Genomic DNA, 8,108 nt, shown 5'->3' with positions numbered 1-8,108 from the left:
TCCCATCTCATTATCAAATTTGTTGCAGGTCAATCATATTAACATGCTTAAAGTCGTGTTTACTCATCAATTATAGTACAAATAAAGTGACTCAGTCATAAGTTTTTGCATGTCCAGCACATTTTTGAAAGTGTTAATAGTTTGTGCATTTTTAACATTAGACAGTGTGTTCCATGGTGTTGCAACTCTGTTAGAAAAGGAATGTTTCCGGATACTAGTTTGACTAAATTCAATAAAGATTTTATCCGTATTTTTCCTCCGCGTTACATCAGTGGTAAACTTCTTGAAAAAAGACTCGACTTTGACATTATCAATACCCTGTAAGATTTTATAGGTCTTTATTCCCCCCTCTGCTTCTTTACCTCTGTAAACTTGTAGAGCTAGTTATTTTTCGATAAACACCCAGCAACCAAACAAATAACGACCCAGCAACAGCCTGAATCCTCGATAGCGCAATGGGTTGAGAAGCTGTTCTGCGTCGGTACTACTTTTGCGACTGAAAAGTTCCGAACGCTCTAATGTACGAAGTATACATCTCTGGAGCAAACAATACAAGCACACCGCATTTAAATTAACAACTACAGGCTTGAACACATGAATCTCCATATAAAATCCATGAGTTTGGTTGTTTTCTGAATCTAGGTCTGCTGTGCACGAACGTTCATCACAAGCAAATTCCCAAGGCAAGTAACTCTCATACTTTGTCTAGCGACAAGAGTATTTCCCCTTTCAAATTTCTTTTCACTCAGTTTCTTCGACAACAGACTGAAATCCGACGGTCAGTTTTCAACAATATTTTATTTAATAAACAGATCAAACGCAACCAAATGCACACATATCATCAATTTAAACAACATAAAGCGGTTTCATACACTATTTCCCCCAGAAAACTGAACTTCATACAGTTTTTAACGTTGGAACACGGGTGCAAAAGTTCGTCTGCTAGTCCCATTTGACGAAAGAACATTATCCTAAGCTGTGTACTTGATTTTAGTCCAAAATAGGAAAACTGACAAGAAGTGTTAACAGAATGGAATGATTTGAACGGAACTATACAACCGCGCATTGATCGCCTGTGCAGGTTGACTGGTTGAGTGAATAGGATTCGATCAAACTTTCACAAAAAAAAACTCCTCTTTTCTTTGAATAACTGAAGAAAGGAGGAATAAAGAGGTTACACACCTCGTCTCAGCGATTATAAAAAATAATGGTCTCAGTTCGCGGTCATGAAAAAGCTCGCTAAAGCTCGCATTTTTCATGATCCGCTAACTTCGACCATTATTTTTAATAATCACTGAGACTCGGCATGTAACCTCTACGTATCGGGTCGCCTCTGAGTCTTCTCGATATAAGGGTCGGGAGATTGAGTACCCGTAGTCTTCTATATATATATACGACTAGTGTCTGTCTGTCTGTCTGTCTGTCTGTTCGCGATGCACGGCCAAAGTTCTCGGTGGATCTTTTTCAAATTTGGACACCGTATTCAGCTACACCCCGGACACAACCTCATCGATGAGATATTTCAACACGTGCTCTCAGCGCGCAGCGCTGTGCGCGCCGAACCGATTTTTTGTTTGTTTGTTTTGTTGTTGTCGGGATCCTCTACCAGTAACTCTTCCTTATCTTCTCCAGTGTTTTCAGCCGCGATTATCTCCCTTCCTCCGTGTGGCGTCAATCCATATTCCCGTTAATACGTTACTATTTTCAGAAGGTCACTGCACGTTACTATTTTTAGAAGGTCTCCAGTGTTTTGCGCGTTTATCTCCTTTCCTTCGTGCCGGGTCCCAGGCGCAGTCTGGTATTCGGCTCTACTTCTTCCCGGCAAAGCCGGTGTAGGTTCCGGTCCGGTCCCCCCCTCTGAAGTAGTCCCCCGGGGGACCAATTCGTGGCAAAAACTGCTCTATAATGGTCCCCCCTTAGACATCCAGCCTCGTTTTTCTTAGGCATTCAAGCCATTTTCAATCTATATCTTCGTCCGGTATGATGTAGTGCACAGACAGCAATCTCTTTGTTTGACTATATTTTGCAGAAAATAAAATAGATCTGATTTATAGTGCCGTTCAAAAGAAAAATCACATGAAATAAAATGAATAATAAATAAATACTGATAAGAAGAAATGAAACCAGTCTCTGATTCTTTCCTTTCTTTTCTCTAAAATTGCTGGTAACATTACTAACATTGTAACAAGCTGGATGTCTAAGGGGGGACCATTATAGAGCAGTTTTTGCCACGAATTGGTCCCCCGGGGGACTACTTCAGAGGGGGGACCGGACCGGATCCTACACCGGTACCCGGCGAAGCGGGTAATCATCTAGTTCAACATGTCATGTTTTTCAAGGCCTTAACCTTCACCGGATCTCGTGTTTGACTACACAGTCACGATGGGGCGGGTGTCTGAATACCCATACATTTCACATAGGCTCTTTTGTGTCCATCCTTAATCGGATGAAGCGGGTTTTAGAATACCCATACTCCGGAAAGAAGAGTTGAACAGCTTAGTCCTTACCTAGTCATCGCGGGTAGTAGGATACCCACAGCCCGGTTCGCAGGCCTAGGGACCAAGATTTTGCGCCTTCACCGTTTCATCATCTGCAAAAATGGCTGCTGAAAGGTGTTTGGAAGAAGAGGGAGAGGTAAAGAGAGAGAGGGGTAAAAAGAGAGGGGTAAAGAGAGAGGGAGGGAGGGAGAGAGAGGGGTAAAGAGAGAGGCGGGAGGGAGGGAGAGAGAGGGATAAAGAGAGAGAGAGGGAGAGAGAGAGAGGGGTAAAGAGAGAGGGAGGGAGGGAGAGAGAGGGGTAAAGAGAGAGAGAGGGAGATAGGGGTAAAAAGAGAGGGTAAAGAGAGAGGGAGGGAGGGAGAGGGGTAAAGAGAGAGAGAGAGAAAGAGATTTGCAAATGAACGAGAACAAATATAATAATGTGTGTATTGGCAGCATTGACTGTAGTGTTTGTGATATATGTTGATGTGTTGTTTCTTTGCCATTCTTGGCATAATAAAGTGAAATGGAATTGAATTGATCCCCAGCCACAACCAAAATTCTTCAGCTGGTTCTTGCAAAGCCAAGAATCCGAAGCGGTGCCTGTTCTGTACTTGGAGATTGGACAGAAAAACGAAGCAAATGTGCGGCGAGTGTGGAGAGTTCATTTGCCCCGATCACACGCACAAACTCTGTCCACAGTGTGTCAAGAAAGTGGCCAGCAGTCAGGTAGAGGAGGCAGGCCGTTTTTGTCCAGCCACTGGAAGCAGTGTCTTGGCAGATGGTCGGCATTCAGACCTGCCCTCAGTGGCAACCTCAAGCCTGTTGATGATCTTCTCTGCTGTCTGACCAAGATTTCTGCTCATCACCACAGATTCCATGCGCTGTTTCATGTGACCAAGCATCAGCTGCTCACCTATGCTTCGAATGAAAGCAGAACGCCCATCTTTCGAAGAATGGCCATGTTGTGGGAACTTGATCCTCCAAATGCACCGAGCAGCAATGGTGGCCAGGTCCAGAATATTGAAGAACATGACCATTGGCCACCTCTGTGTCTTGCGTTTCACAGTGAACGAATGAGCCATCTTGTCCAATGTGTCGACGGCTCCTTTGGTGGAATTGTAGAAGAGTACAATTTCCGGTTTCTTCTTTGGGTTTTCCCCTTGAGGAGGTACAACCCCACTGTTGTGCATGGAGCTCAGCAAAATGACGCTTTTTTTTTGTTGCTCTGGTAACGAACGACAGTAGCATCTGCAGTGAAGGAAAACTCACTGTCGTTCAAGGCAAGGTGCTTCTTTGTTTTGAGCGAGTCAGGCAAGAAGCGCTTGTTTGCCCGCACTGTACCGACGAGAGTCATGCCATTCTTCAAGAGTGTCTCAGATAGCGTGAGATCAGTGAAGAAATTGTCACAAGTGACATTCCTTCCACTCTTGAAGAATGGGGTGGCCAGCTCAACGGCAATGTTTCGGCCAAGATTAACCTGCCTCTCTTGACCAGCTGGTCGACCCAGATATGGGACACCGTACAGAGGGAAGTTTTGCTCTGCATCAGCGATCCAGAACACTTTCATCCCATACCTGTCTGGTTTTGATGGGAGGTATTGGAGAAAAGAACACCTGCCTCGGAATGGAACAAGTTGTTCATCGACAGTCAGCAGAGGACCTGGGATGTAATGGCTCTTGAGTGATTTCTGGAACTTATCCCAGACATCCCTGAATGGAGCAAAGACATCCCTCTCTCTCCTGGCATTTCTTGTTGACTTGTCATCAAACCGCATGTGGGTCATGAGGGTTTGGAATCTTCTCTGACCCATACATGCCCGAATAATGGGGTGGCCATTGCTAGAGTCCCATATCTCCTCGGTAGAAAGCATGTTGTGCTTCTTGGTGCCCAAGAAAAGCAACATGCCAATGACAGCTTCAATCTCCTCGTCATTAGTCGGAACCCATGCATCCTTTTTTACCCTCCTGCTCTCAATGTTGGTGCACTTGACTACATCAGATATATTCTTGTCTGAAACAAACAAGTTGAAAGCGTGTGAGGATGTTGTCACATTCTGACATCCTTGGAGTTGCGTTGGTGGCTTTCGAAATACATTTTTGGCTGGCGTTTTGCCGACTTTTGGTTTTGGCACACTTTGCCATAGAGTGCCATCCTTTGCAGTCTGGGAAGAAGGCTCATCCTCCTCTGGTTCATCCTCAGACTGCTCAGGGGAAGAGTCATCAAGTGGTGGCAGAGGGCCCTCCTCGTCAGTAGTTTCATCCTCGCCACTGGGAGGGTCACCTGCAAGGTCATCAGAGGGCAGTTACGGGAGGCCACTAACATCAACGTTAGTGAGAGGACCATCGGCAACCGCCTGCATGACGCCCGGCTGCGGAGTCGTCGTCCTGCTGTGCGTCCCCTGCTGACACAGGCTCATCGCCGGGCTCGTCTGGCCTGGAGTTGCCGCCACTTGAGATGGACGCGCCGGGACTGGGCTCAGGTCCTATTCAGTGACGAGTCCAGGTTCAACCTGTACCATTCTGACGGCCGGCGCAAGGTCTGGAGGCGTGAGGGCGAGCGTTATGAAGACGACACAGTGCATGAGAGGGTGGCCTTCGGCGGGGGCTCTGTCATGGTTTGGGGGGGCTTCAGCCTTCATCAACGCACCCCCCTGTACCATGTGGTCGGGAATCTCACTGGTCAACGCTACAGGGATGAAATTCTCGCCCCTATTGTCTTGCCGACCCTGCAGCAGATTGGCCCAAACGCCGTGTTTCAGGATGACAATGCTACTCCTCACAGGGCCAGGCTTGTCAACTACTACATCCAGCAAACCGGGGTCGTCAGGATGGATTTCCGTGCCTGTTCGCCAGACATGAACCCCATAGAGCATGTATGGGACGAACTGGACAGGCAGGTGAGGGCCAACCACCAGCCTCCCAGAAACCTGCAGCAGCTGCTGCAGATGCTCCAACAGGAGTGGCAGGCCATTCCACAGGCCCTTTTCACGAAGCTTATGAACTCTATGCGGTCAAGGTGTGGTGAACTTGAGCGCAAACGTAGCGGACACACCCATTATTGACCTCATGAAAGACTTGTTATGTTTATTTGTGACCCCTCTGCTATTTGTGGACATGAATAACCGAATCGGCTCGATGAAATAAACCCAAATTTTGCAGTTGCGCTGCACATTGACTGAAGTAAACGTGTTCCAAATTTCCGTACGATATGTTCATTCGTTCTTTTGCTGTGATTGCGTGTGTGAACCGTCCTTAACTTTTTTCCGCTAGTATATATATATATATATATATATATATATATATAGAGAGAGAGAGAGAGAGAGGGGGGGGATTGAAGAGGGGTTATCACCAGGTCGACACCGGTCGGCTTTTCGTGCATCGCCAAAAAAAAAAAAAAAAAAAAAAAAAGAAACAGAATGTGTTCATCGGCAACTAGAAATAGAATGCTTTGCAGACATAATAAAACTGCATAAAGTACAAATGAAATAGTTTATCTGACCTTATAGTATGCCAGATGTGTGGCAAACAGAAGTATCTTTGTAAACGATGGCGTACTGTGTGCGTCGACAGGAGCAATCGCGTGTGTAACAAAGAATGCGGTGACTGCCAGAGATGCTTCCTGTAGGCCTTCTCGCTTCCTGGATGTTGTACAACTCACGCGCAGCATCGAATAAGGAGAAACGCAGTTACTCCTCTTTAGCAAGTATGGGTGCTGCAAAACCCGCGCACACCATAATAGGGGTGGTTGTGTTCACTGCTCTTTACAAAGTATGGGTACTGTGCTACCCACATCATCTGATCCGTTATAGTAAAGTTATGTAACTTATTAAAAAAAATCATTTTCATGAAAACACACAAAAATAAACTGGGTTAGGGCAAAGTAGGTTTATGACAAATACATAAAATTTGGTTAGAATATGCTTAATGGTTCCAGAGATATTAAGGTTTTAATGTGTCTCTGGGTAGTAGAATACCCAGGAAGCACGGCGAAGGTTAACCAGTTTTGTCGCTCACCTTTGCACCCTTTCAAGGGCGGCTGATTGACGCTTTAGATACGGATGCCAGATAACGTTGGCATATTCTAAATGTGGTCTAACCAATGCTTTATACAATTTTGTAAATGTGTCATTGTCAAGATAGGAAAATGTTCTCTTTATTATGCCAAGCATTTTATTCGCTTTATTTATGTTTTGGATATGTTTGTCAAAACTCAGGTGATTGTCAAATGTTACACACAAATCTTTTTCCTCCTCGCACTTCATAACTGTTTTCATGTCATCATTCACCATCATTCACCATCATTCACCATCATTCACCATCATGGAATAATCATGTCTCGGATTGTTTTTGCCCATATGCAGGACTTTACACTAAGATACGTTAAAATACGAGGTCCATTTATCTGACCATTTCTGGAGATTATCAATGTCATTTTGTATTGTTTGGTATCGCTGGGGTACATCGTACAATTTGGTATCATCTGCAAATACTTTGCAGGTACTTTGTACTATATCCGGTAGGTCATTAATAAAGATTGTAAGGCAAGACAGGTCCCAGAATATTTCCCTGAGGGATGCCACTTAAAACATCTGTACTATCAGAATGCACATTACCCACTCTGACTCTGTTTTCTGTTGGTTAGAAAATCTCTAATCCATCGCACGACATTTCCAGATATTCCATAATACTCCAGCTTAACTAAGAAGAGAACGAGGTTCTGTCCTGTGTTTAGAACATTATACGTCTGACATTAGCTGCAATTATCAGTTGCAGTGCTCGAAACATGCCATGTCTTTTTGGGTAGATTAATAATATGTGTGTGTGTGCGTGCGTGTGTGTGTGCGTCAGTGTGTGTGTGTGTGTGTGTGTGTGCGCGCGCGCGTCTTCATCCGTTTTAGTGTTAGTGTTAGTGTAAGTGTACGTACGTGTGTGTGTGTGTGTGTGTGTGTGTGTGTGTGTGTGTGTGTGTGTGTGTGTGTGTGTGTGTGTGTGTGTACATGTGTGTCTGTATACGGCTGTGCAATCGGTTACATACTAGCTTGACAATTATCTTGTGCTAAGTTTGATTTCAATCTCAGTGTCACGCGGTTTAGGCAAACAACACCGAGTCAGTGCCCAAAGGGTACAGATCGGCTGACGTCAACCTGTCGGATTAACTACTTATCATATCTTCGATATCAGCCAACCAAAAATCCACGCATACCCCTGGGCACGTCCACCTGTGGTGGATTTAGTGATATTATTGAGGTTGCGGGGATTACGACTGAATATTTAATACGGCAAAAATAGCGTCACTTTTTTCCTTCTTAGATTATATATATTTTGACGTTATCCGAGTCCTTCGTTGATATACCGTTGGCTTCGCTTACGACTGTTAAGAGAGAGAGTATTTGGTATATGTTGCACTAGATGATTACCCGCTTCGCCGGGTACAAGCTTCGCCGGGAAGAAGTAGAGCCGAATACCCGGCTGCGCCGGGGACCCGGCTTTGCCGGGTGTACGCCGGCTTTGCCGGCGCACGAAGGAAGGGAGATAAACGCGTAAAACACTGGAGAAGATAAGGAAGAGTTGTGGACAGTGACCTTCTAAAAATAGTAACGGGATATGGATTGAGCGTTGTGGACTAAAAA

The sequence above is a fragment of the Littorina saxatilis genome, linkage group LG12, assembly GCF_037325665.1.
Source record: "Littorina saxatilis isolate snail1 linkage group LG12, US_GU_Lsax_2.0, whole genome shotgun sequence".
NCBI classification, from domain to species: Eukaryota; Metazoa; Mollusca; class Gastropoda; order Littorinimorpha; family Littorinidae; genus Littorina; species Littorina saxatilis.
Note: the sequence above shows the minus strand (reverse complement) of the source record.